At 40.1% G+C, this 12,242-nt stretch overlaps 1 protein-coding gene across 1 annotated transcript in view; it reads left to right on the forward strand.

Annotated features, from left to right (window-relative positions):
- Positions 1-12,242, forward strand: part of ANTXR1 (anthrax toxin receptor 1) — a 255,495-nt gene that overhangs the window by 714 nt on the left and 242,539 nt on the right. The gene's annotated exons all lie outside the window — the stretch shown is intronic.

Below are 12,242 nucleotides of genomic sequence, written 5' to 3' on the forward strand. Positions count from 1 at the left end.
CGCCTGCCACTTCCCTTCTCTTGGGCACCAATTTTCTCTTTCTTCCACTGTACAAAGGGACTCCGTGTTGCCACTCCCCCAGAGTTCCAACCACATCCTGTCTCTTATACACATCTAGATGTGTATAAGAGACAGGTGCTGCGCCTTTGTTGGGGCGCGCTCCTCCCAGCCTCCGCTCCAGAGCTCGCAGCCGAGGCGACGCCGCTTGCTGGGAAGGGGACAGACTTTTCTGTCTTGCTTTCTGTGTCCCAGGAGCATGCAAGGGGCTTGGAGGCTGCTATTGTCTTGCTGAGTTTCTGTGACTCCCTCCCGTGTTGATGGGAAAGGCTTGCTTACCAAAGACAGAACTTGCAGGCACAGGCGCTCCTAAAGTTAGAGGCTTGGGCATTTTAAAGCCAACTGTCGCATTTTTTGTTTTGTTTTGTTTTGTTTTGAAATGCTGTCCCACGGAAGGCATTATCTTTGCTCCTAATCATATAATGCATACTTCTCACCGGGCACTGAGTGAAATTGAAAGGCAGGGTTTCTTAACCTTGGCACTTCTGAGACTGAAGCCTGGTAATTCTTTGTGGTGGGGGCTGTCCTGTGCGTTGTAGGATGTTTAGCAGCATCCTTGTCCTCTGCCCACTGGATGCCAGTAACATCCCCCGCCCCCCACTCCTTCTGTATTAGCGGTGACAACTAAAAATGCCTCCAGTCATTGCCAAATGTCCCTCCCCTTCGACTTGAGAACCCCAGATGTAGGTGAATTCAAGCTCTTGACCGTTTGACTGGTGGGCTACCAGGGAGGTGCAGGAGCCCTGGTTTCCTTGCAAAAAAAAAAAAAATGGATAGTGATTAGGCTTTAGGATTTGCTCAAGGGAGAGCTGAATTCTGACCAATGAAGCACTTCCCAAATCCCCATAAGTCTGCCAAGCCACAGTTACCCAAAGAAGCTTCATGCTATCTGCTGAAAACCAGCTTCAACGATAAAAAGCCCCTCACAGAAGATCCGTGCTCATTAAAACTGAGTGAGCTCTCCAGTGCCAGGAGAGGCGCTTTGCTGTTACAGTGGTAGGGAGATGGATTTCACAGACTGGAAAGTATTTAGGAGTTGGAAAAAGAGTCCTGCAAAATAAGCTGGCTAGCTGGACACCAAATGTGCTTTGCAGTTGCCCCTGGAGTTTGATTTTTCCGTAAAGGCTGTTTTGAACTCCAGATTCTTTGGATGAAAAGTGAGATTTCTTTTCTGCAGATTTATGAGAAGGTGGATACTGAAAATATGCTCCAGTGCTAAGGAATGGAATTTCTTTTGTTACTTCTAGTGGCTGGGAGGACCAGCTCACAGACTCAGAGACAGTGTCTGAAAACAGTCGGAGGTGCTCCTCCTTCGTGCTTTTTTAAAAAGCCAATTCGGAATGATAATTCAGGAAAATCTGAAAAAAAAAAGAGCGGAGGACAGAATCCCCATGTCTCTGAATGGATAACTGTAGAGATACTAGAGAGAGATGGATACTGTAGAGATAACCAGTTTTCCCCAAATTAATTTAGAAATTGAATTCAACTTTTCAGTCAAAGTTCTGAAAGAGTTTGATGATAAGAATTTAACAAAATTATTCTAGGCTTATCTTAGCAAAAAAAAAAAAAAAAAGGTAGAAAGAGCTGAAACATTTTCGGAAAAGAATAATGAAGCCATACTCTCTCTCCAAATATTAAAATGTATTATAATGTAAATTAATAAAAACAGGATGGTAAAGGCCAAAGAATAGGTGGATAGAGTGGAAAATCTAAAAAGACAAATACGTGTAGATCCAAGTACATGTAAACATTTAGTGGAATTTCAAATCAGTATATAATGATTCATTAATTTTTTTTAAAAAATGGTTCCTGGACAAGTGATTGATAACATGGAGAAAGAAAAAGGTTAGATTTATACTTTACAAACCATACGCAAAAATATATTTCAGAAAGATTGAAAATCTAAATATTTAGAATGTAATGATCAAAGAACTAGAAGATAATTTAGATGAATATTACTGTAATCTTAGGTTTAGAGCTTTTAAAACATGACAAGGAAGAAACCATAAAGGAAAATAAAGAGAGATTTGAATATATTAAAAATTAAACTTCTATAAATGAAAAATAAGCCATGAAAAACATAAGAAGTTGCAATAACTATTGCCACATAAATCACTCTCTTAAGATTGATTTTCACATATAAAAAGCAATAAAAGCAAAATCCCAATAGGAAATAGCCTAAATGCATAATTCACAAGAGAAAAAAATATGAGAGTCAATAAATGAACCAAAAAGGTCATTATTAATCAAAGAAATGAAAAAAATATATAATTTTTGTTAGGTTGACAAAAACTTTTAAAAAATTACAATATTCAGTATTGGCCAATTTGTGGGAGGTAGGCAGTGTCATATCTTACTAGGGAAAATGTAAATTGGTGCAGTCTTTCTCGACTTGCGCTGTCCAGTAGAACTTTCTAGGTTGATGGAAAAGTTCTATATCTGTGCAGTTCAATACAGTAGCTACTAGCCACATGTGACTCGAGCACTTGAAATGTAGCTAGTGCGATTAGGGAAGTGAATTTTTAATTTTATATAAGTTTAACTAATTTGAACTTTAATAGCCACATGTGGCTACCATAGTGTATAGCAGACAAGAAGATAATTTGGCAACATGTATCAAATGCTTTTAAAAAATGAGGGGTCTACCTTTCTATCCAGCAATTTCATGTCCTAAAGAAAAAAATCCAAATAGTCACAAAGAAGTACCTACATGTATGTTTATGGAGGTGCTTTTTATAATAAAAAGCTGAGGATTACATGTGTCTAACAGCAGGGGATTTACTAAGATATGATATATGCATAGTATTGAACCTGCATTGCATGTTATACAAGCTTGTAAGCTATTTTAGGAGAAATATGTAATTCTTGATATACTATATACTTTTAGATGAAAATGCAATTACAAGACGTCATCCGTGTTATGATTCCACCTGTTTAAAAAGTTAAACACATACATGTGTATGTCTCTATTTACCAATATGACAGTACTATTTGTCTCTAGCAGGTAGAATTTTAAATTTTGTTTACATGTTTTTCTTAATTTTTCTGTAATGAACATATATTACTTTTATATTCAACAAGAATAAGTTATTTTGAATTGGTTTTAAAAATCACATCAAGTCTAACCAGCGTGCTGACTTCCAAGCCCCTTGCTATTATAAAGAATGCTGCTGCTTTTATATTAATCCTGGAGTAAATGTCTAAGTGCACCACAGGATTCTTTGAAGCACCCTGGGGACCTAAAAATGCTCCAGGAAAAGAAATGGTGGGGAGACCTTTACAGACATTCAGGAGGATTCCTCTGACTTCCTTTAGCTGTTCTATTGCTGGAAGAGAAGGATATTTTTCTGCTGAATGAAAAACTTGCTAGAACTTGGTGCGCTAGTGCACACACCAACAGCTTACCATCTCGATCCAGACTAGTTTATGAGATTGATGAGCCCAGAGCTGGGGGATGGGCCAAAAGGCAGTGGTGGCAAACAGACCCCTGGGTGGTCGCCAAAGACATGATCTTCTGTCCTAGAAAGAACCTCCTCACACAGTGCTGTCCAGCACCCAACCACAGCCAGAGTGGAAAGTGAAAAAATGCTGACTCATTTTTCCTTGGGCTTCTTAGATCCTCTGGCTAGCAAGACACTGTCTATAGTCTGAAACCAAGGGGTCATGGGGAACTGAATCCACCATTCTTCTCCCAGTCCCTGCAACTCCTTTTCCCCTGCAACTGGTTCTCTTTTCCATGACATTAAATCTTAGCTCATTTCAGCTTTAAGCAAGCTGCGTCTCTGGCCTGGAGGGAACCCAGATTATACATTTAATGGAACGTCATGTTTTCTCAACCAGGAGCAAAGACTTCATAATGATAACCTAGAAAATACCACAGTAACACAATAGGGCATTATTAGTGGCTTTGGTGACTGGGCTGATGGACTGGGCTGCGCAAGGCTTTATACTGATGGAATTTCATGTTCACTTAAACATGCTTTTCTGGTTATAGTCAGGAAAAGTAGATTGCTGGGAATTCAATCAGGGATTTGAAAAGTTAGATTTGGAAGGCTCTGTTCAACAAAAAGCAAAGACGCAGCTAGCCTCTTTTAAGTCTTCCGGGGGATCTTCCAAGATGAATGCACCCATTTGACCAACCCACAGACATAACTGTACCTTCCCTCTCTCACAGCACCCCCCGACCCTCTGTTATTACATGTATGTTTATGTATTACGTATTGGCCTATTTTACATGGAGCTATTTAGTCACTTGAATGGAGAAAGTGGATTCTGCATCATGAATCTCAAGTGGCTGGCTATGTTATGTGTGCCCTGAAGACTTCAAAAATAGAATGTGGGAAAGAGAGCAGAAGTGGAGATAGTGGGCTGGAAGGCAGGAGTAAACGCTGAGCAGCTTTATTTATAGGACTTTCCAAAGCCACTGCCTGTCATTCATTTTCTGCACCTAATAAATCCATATGTGTCTAAAGGCCCCCCACAGGCTCACCATGTGCTCCTTCCCCATAAGACCTCCGACTCCGCCTGCCACTTCCCTTCTCTTCGGCACCAATTTTCTCTTTCTTCCACTGTACAAAGGGACTCCGTGTTGCCACTCCCCCAGAGTTCCAACCACAGCACCCACAACTGGTTGATGCCCTGGTGGTGCTGATTTGCAAGACCACTATTATATGTTGTACTCCAGGGACAGGATCATCAGACAGATTTTTGTAGCATTAGACTGGAAACTTCACCACCAGGTATAGTATTGGCTTTTTTCTGGGAAAATGTCTTCTGAGTTCCCAACTACTAACTTACAAAAGAAATACTGGATTGGGAACTTGTGTGAGTCTTGCAGACTCATGCTCTCTCACAAGGGTCCCAAAGACAACCTTGTTTGTTAGGTAGAGCAAGCACGACTGTCCCTAATTTGAAGATAAGAAAACCTTTGTTCGGTCCACTGGGTTAAGTGACTTGCCCAAGGACCTAGGATTAGATCACGACAGAGCCAGGACAGTATCTGCCCTTGACTCCCAGACCAGCTCTTTCCACTCATCTTCTCTGTACAATTGGGCCATAATGAGAAGCACATGACAATTCAACTAGAGGAACTGGGTAGATTCCAGGAATGCAAAATCCCTGCATCAGAGTTTCAGTAAATCATGGTGCATAAGGTGATTAAGGTTACTTAACTGAGGAGCTACTGCTCTGCTGTTAAATCAGCTGTAGTTGATGGAAAGTATCAGGAACTCCAACTACCTGCAATCCAGAGAAATGCTCCAGAGATCTGGAGGGTTATTTAATGAGTCAGACTTTAAGGTGTGTTCAGGACATTTGATTATGATAAATTAGTAATTTGTTCAGACTGAATCTGATGGAAAAGGGAAACGAAGTCTGTAAATATGCTAAAACACACAGATGTAGCTTATTTTCAGAAATACATTGGAAGATGGCTTAGTGTCTGCAAAATTGACTCTGAATAAGGAAAGCAAAGAGTTTAATAGAAGGCACCTTGAAGATGTTACAAGATATTTTATATGCTTTTGGATTTTAATTCACATAAACCTTGTATATTTATTGTTAATTTCATTCCTAAGTATTTGATCATTTTGGTTATTGTAATGGGAAATTTTCTTCCATTTTAATTTTTAACTTATTTTCTCTTAGACATATAAAGAGTACAACTATCTGTGTTGATTTTGTTGTGAATTATTTTACTGTTTCAAATAATTTCCTAGTTGATTCTCTTGGGTTTTCTGGACATATAATCATATAATCTGCAAATAACAACTTTATCTCCTCTTTTCTCATGTCAGACTCTAATTTCTTTTTCTCAACTTTTAAGTTCAGGGGTACATACAAACCTGCACATTCTGCATATGTACCCCTGAACTTAAAAGATTTTTAAAAAAAAAATTACATAAGAATATGTCATGCAGTTTTGTTGTACAGATTATTTCATCACCCAGGTATTAAACCTAGTACCCATTAGTTATTTTTCCTGAACTTCTCCCTCCTTTCACTTTCCACCCTCCGATAGGCCCCACCTCTGTGTGTCCCTGTGTTCTCATCATTTAGCACCCACTTATAAGTGAGAACATGTGGTATTTGGTTTTATGTTCATGCATTAGTTTTCTAAGGATAATGGCCTCCGGCTCCATCTTTGTTCCTGCAAAGGACATCATCTCCTTCTTTATAGCTGCATAGAATGCCATAGTGTATATGTACCACATTTTCTTTGTCCAGTCTATCATTAATGGACATTCAGGTTGATTTCATGCCTTTGCTATTGTGAATAATGCTGCAGTAAACATATGCATACATGTGTCTTTATAATAGAACAATTTATATTATTTTGGGTGTATACCCAGTAATGGGATTGGTGGGTCCAATGATATTTTTGTCTTTAGGTCTTTGAGGAATTGCCACACTATCTTTTAAAATAATAATTTTAAAGGGCATCAGAAAAATGGTTATTGGGACCAGGAATTTCTTTTATTATTATTATTTTTGTACTGAGGTGGACTTAATGCTTGGTTTTAAATGCTCCTCCAATTAAGTTCCACATTTGGAGAGGGCCTTTCAGGCCAGGCAATAGTTGGTAGGACTGCCTGCAAACTGGATGGTTTGGCATATGGGTCAAAAATAAAAATAAATATGGCAAAACTGTTTTGTTTTGTTTTGTGTTTCTGTGTGGGTCAGCCAAGTAACTACCTCTGCTTTATTTAGCTGTGGAGACCTGGTTAAACTCAGTGTCAAGGAGCGTTGGAGGAAGGCACCTGTCCCAAGATAACCTGTAATTGTGTCCAAATGCTAAAGGACTCCTCATGGTCCAGAAACAAATTCTGGGATCAATTAGGGAGACTTGGCTGTAATATAAATGCAAATGGGATTTGCTCTATGCTGATTTAGAACGCGTGTCTGTGTTTGGTATGCGGCCAAGAGACTGGATCTCGCCTCTCCCACTGATTACTCTGCAATAAAAGACAAAGAGAATATTTGAACATTTGTTGACATGTTTTTCAGACACGTCAGATTCATACGGAAAAACTAATTAGATTTCTCCAATTTGACTCAGCAGATTTCTTCCGTTCATTTGGCATAGATGACGTACTCAGTTTTGATCACAAGCGTGTATTCCAATACAGGCGTGGATAAAACAACGCCTACTGCAAGCAATGTCCTGCCATGGGAGGTGCAAGGAATGCAAAATAAACAGAAAGAAGTCCCAGGCTATCAGGTTTTTATGGAGAAAAGTGTTAGAAGGACTCCAGGCAGCCAAAGCTAAAGACTTCAATGAGGATTTGGGAAAGAGGCCAAGTAAAGTCAATTTTAGATCAAAAAGAAATAAGAAGTAACATTTACTGAGCCCTTGCTACCTGCCAGACACTATAGTAAACACTTTGCCTGTATGACCTTGTTTAGTGTTTATAACCTCCAGAAGGTCTGTACAGTCATTACTATTGCACACATGAGGAGACCGAGGTTTAGAGAGGTTACCCAAGGTCACTCTGAGTGGTGAAACTAAGCCTCAAACCCAAGCCCCTCTGACTTATGATCTATGCACAAAGATAAAAAAAAAAAAAAAAATCTAAATATGCAAAAGAACATTGAATCAATCAAGGTAGGTCAGGTTATGCTGTGGTAACAAATAACCCCTGAATCTCAGTCACACGAAACAACAAAGTTTTATTCTCTGCATATACTACATGTCTGATAGGAGTCAGCAGGGCTCTTCTTATGGTGATGGTTCTGGGAGCCAGGCTGGTGGAGACTGCTTCCTGATACCTCCTGCCACCATCAGGGCTGCGAGGGACGAGAATGCTAGATGATGTCTGGCTGGCCATGAAATGCTCCAGCCAGCAGTGATGTGTGTCCTTCTACTCACAGCCCATTGGTCAGAACTGGTCAGATAGCCTCACTCTATGGAAAAAGACTTGAAGAATAATCCTCCATGTGCCTAGATGGAAGGAAAAGCCAGATATGGGTGGACAATAAAAGCTTCTACTGAAAACCTATAATTACAATTTGCTTTGGCTTGAATAAGCAAGAAAGAAGTAGCCATTGAGAGAGAATAAAGAGATAAGACTTCTGGAGAAAGGTCAGTTTTGAGCCATGTCTTGGATATACAGCATTCACCAACCTAGAATTACTGTCAGACGTGATGTTTCAAATGTGCCCAAGAGGCAATGGTAGCTCCTTCTCTTTTCCTCCCTTCCACATTCTCCCCATACTTTAGGTGAAACATTCAGTGAGGTGGGCGGGTGATTAAATTAGATTAAATGGAAAGTGGAAATGGAGATTAGACATGCTCTCCTGCCACCTAAGTGTTACATGAATATATTTGAAAGACAAAACTCTCTTTTTCCATAGGTTATGGAATATGAGGGAATTTGAAAGGCTGGGGAAAGACAGCAGCCCATGGAACACAGACCACTGCAGCAGCAGAGCTCAGAGGATGCCTGTACACTGCAGGGGCTGATTCTGAGTTTGAATCAAGAGTATCTGGGCTCCGACTTGTGCTTCTCAATGAGGGTGCTGCTGGCATTTTTGATGGGACAGTGTTTCCATTCACTACAGTGTAATGGACTGTAGGTTGCTTTATCTTTCCTCCTCCTTGCTTTCTAAATACCATTAGCCTTTCTGTTCATTGCGATGCCCAATACATGACAGCTCTCTACTTATTTCTAAGGTTGGTACTACCTTGGTTGAGAACTCCTGACTGAAAGAAGGCAGAGCAGAGCAGGGCATGCCATTGATGTTGATTCCAAGCACCCAAGAACCACATCTGGGCATTTATCTGAAGGAAGAAATTGGGAGGCTTCCATGATAAGACCTCCAGTGGAAATTGTAGACCTTGGGAATGAATATACTAAACTAGTGGTTCTCAACCAAGGGCCAGATCACTACTTCAGAGGGTTGAGGAGGACATGTGTATTCTGGAAAAGCTTCTCAGTTGATTCTGATTCAGGTCCCTCCCTCAGTGAGTCGTAAGACTGAACAGAGAGACAAGAAAAGCTGCCCCATAATGATGGCTCATGCTTATGGCTTTATGGTGAGGATATAGCTGAGGCAGCACACACCTTGTAGCTGGGCTACAGGCAGTGCTCTTATTTTGGATGGTGGCAGAAGAAGCCACATACAATATGAAGGCAGAAGAGCAAAGGTCACTGAGAGGCCATGTTTTGCCCTTCGGTGTTGCCAGGTCCTGCTGTGTGTACATATACATTTAAGCCATGATATTTACTAGCCAGGACACTCCTTTGCTTCCTTTCTCGTAAGTGTCCCTACATGAAATGTGCCTCACGGGAATGCTTAACACAGGGCTTAAGAAGGCCAACTTTGGAATCAGGCATCAGCAGCTTTAAATATCAGCTCAACGCTTCACCAAGCATTGTGACCTTGGGAAAATTATTTAGCCTCTCTGAACTTCAGTATTGTTAATCAAATAGGCATTAAAATGTCTGTCTCACAAAAGTGTGGTAAAGATTAAAACCTTTAATCATTTGGCACATGAGTGCTGAGACGATAGATGGTGATGGTGATGGTTATGGTGGTGGAGGTGGACGTGATGATAAGGATGATGGTGATGGTGGTGATGGTGAGAGTGATAGTGGTGATTATGGTGATGTTGACAGTTGTGATGAAGATGATGATGGTGATGGTGATAAGGATAATGGTGATGGTGGTGGTGGTGACAGTGATAGTGATAATGATAATGGTAGTAGTGATGATAGTGATGGTGGTGGTAGTGATGACAGTGATGGTGATATGGTGATGATGGTGGAGGTGGAGGTGATGATGATGATAATGATGATGATGGCAGTGGTCATGGTGGTGGTGGTGTTAGCAATTACCCCTGGAGAAAGAAAATATGGTCCTCTAACAAAAGATACCTCCATAGATTCCAAGCAGGACTGCCTGGCTAGGATAAGGAATGTATCAATTCAATATTTATCAAGCTGTGCTAGACTTCTGGAATCACAAAATGCCTAAAACAAGTACCAGTTCTTAAGGAGCTCATAGTTTTGTAGAAGAGATGGGGAAACAGTGAAATAATTTACTTTTGGTTGAGATGAGAGGAAGGAGGTGACTTTGAATCTAGAGCTTGCAAGTTGATCAGGATTTTGTCAGGTGACAAAGTAAAGAAAAAGGCAACATTTAGGAAAGCAAACTAACACATACTCTTTGTGATATGAATGTGACAGGGAAATAATCTGGAAAGAGTTTGGATTTTGTTCCATCAGGAATAGGTTATGAGATTAAAGTTTTCTAAGGACAAAAGTGTCAAGCTTATGTATGTGTTTTAGAAATACATATCTATCATCTATGTTTGCAGTGGGAATGAAGGAAAAAAATAATAAATGAGATTGGGGGTTCTTTTGTATTAAGGATCAGCAGGATTGGATGAGCCATTGGCTGTGAGTGAATGGGAGAGGGAAGGGTTGCAACAGTAAGGAGCAGGCATCAGAAGGAAAGAGAAGTTGGTGTGGACATGCTGAGTCTGAACATGTAGGGCATGTGCGTGGAGATGTTGAGTAGGCAATTGGCTTGATACCCTGAAGCTGAAAATAAAAACTTGACTGTTGTAAGCCCAAGGGTAATAGTTGAAAATGCAGGTATGGATAATAAATAATATCAAGATAATATCAGGATTTTAAAATGCCAAGAAGAGGTGGAGTTTGAAGAGGAAGATGGCCAAGGTCCAACCCAAAGGAATTGCTAACAGGAATTGTCTGGGCAAGAGAAGAAAATCCACTAAACAGAACTGAGAAGAAGCAGAACAGTCAGAGAACCAGCAAAGAATTGTATTAGTGAGGCAAGGAGGGACAGAATTTCAATGTGGGGGAAGGGGTGATCATTCAGATGTTTTCCCCTGAAATCATCTCCTCCTCAATGTATGGTCTTGGTGAATGGTGGCACTATAAGTCTAGCTACTTAAGCCAGAGATATGAGGGTAATCTGTTGTTCACACTCAAGCCTGACAATATCCACTGCCATATCTCTCCCGGGTTGACCTTGTTCTCTACCTTGTCATTGTCCTAGCTCAGGCATTCACCATTTTCACCCAGTTCCAGTGAAATATTCTCTAAATTGGTCTCTTTGCTTCCTTTCTTTACCCCTCTCCCCACCTTGTATTCTTGACAATCAATTCTAAAATTGATCTTTTTAGAACACAATTCTAATATCGATACCATCTTCCCTAACTCTCACCTCTTACGCCTTAGACATCTCCAAAGCTCTTTCAGGATAAAGTGTAAACTCTTCAGCAAAGTGTCCAAGACCTTTATTGCTCAGGTCACTATGCATTTCCAAAACTTCATATCTTACCATATCCCACATCTTTTTGATTTTCAAAAAACTGTGCTGCATAGTTCCCCAAACTAATCCTTGCCCTCTCTTGCCTTTAGCTGTAATGCCCTTTACCACCACACACATCTTTACTAGGTGATGCTTGCCCATTTATCCTTTGAGATGATTACTAGTACATGGTCCCCTCCTATTACTAGTTGTGGGCTCCCTGTGGTAAGAAAAAATAAGAAGAAGAACAATCACTTTTCTATGTTATTTCTTCATTCAAAGTTCCTTCCTTATTCAGAATCTTCTAACCCCCCATAACAACTCATATTGTATGACAAGCCGTGGAGTGGTCCATTTTCAAGAGATGGAGAGGAAAAACCCTTAGTGTTTGTCCTCTGGGGTTTCATCCAGTGACCTGACCTGATTTTCCCCTGATGCTTAATGATATGCAGCCCTAATTAATAAATACCTGTAGGGACCTCCTGGAAGATGGCTTTCCCAATATCTTGACTGCAAATGGACTATGATGAGAATCATAGTCCCCCTACCACCACTCTTGACATTAAAAATAATGCAGATTCCAGGTTTGCAGAAATTATATAGCAAATAAGAATTCTATAGCAAATAACAGAAAAGTGAAGAATCCTAATTGTAACTGTACACCAGTCACAATAATAAACAATATAAGGTAAAATGAAACTTCAGATGCTATTAGACAACACTAAGCGTAAATAAACGTTAAAACTCATTGTTAACAGAGTGACCAAACATCCTAATTTGCCCAGGACAGACCTGGTCTATGCTTGTTGTCCCAGCATAATTATGAATGTCTTCTTTTACTCTCAAAAATGTCTCAGTTTGGATTTTAAATTATATGGTCATCCTGATTATTAACTGTTGTAAAA

Source organism: Mandrillus leucophaeus, unplaced genomic scaffold (assembly GCF_000951045.1).
Source record: "Mandrillus leucophaeus isolate KB7577 unplaced genomic scaffold, Mleu.le_1.0 Scaffold279, whole genome shotgun sequence".
In the NCBI taxonomy this organism is placed as follows: Eukaryota; Metazoa; Chordata; class Mammalia; order Primates; family Cercopithecidae; genus Mandrillus; species Mandrillus leucophaeus.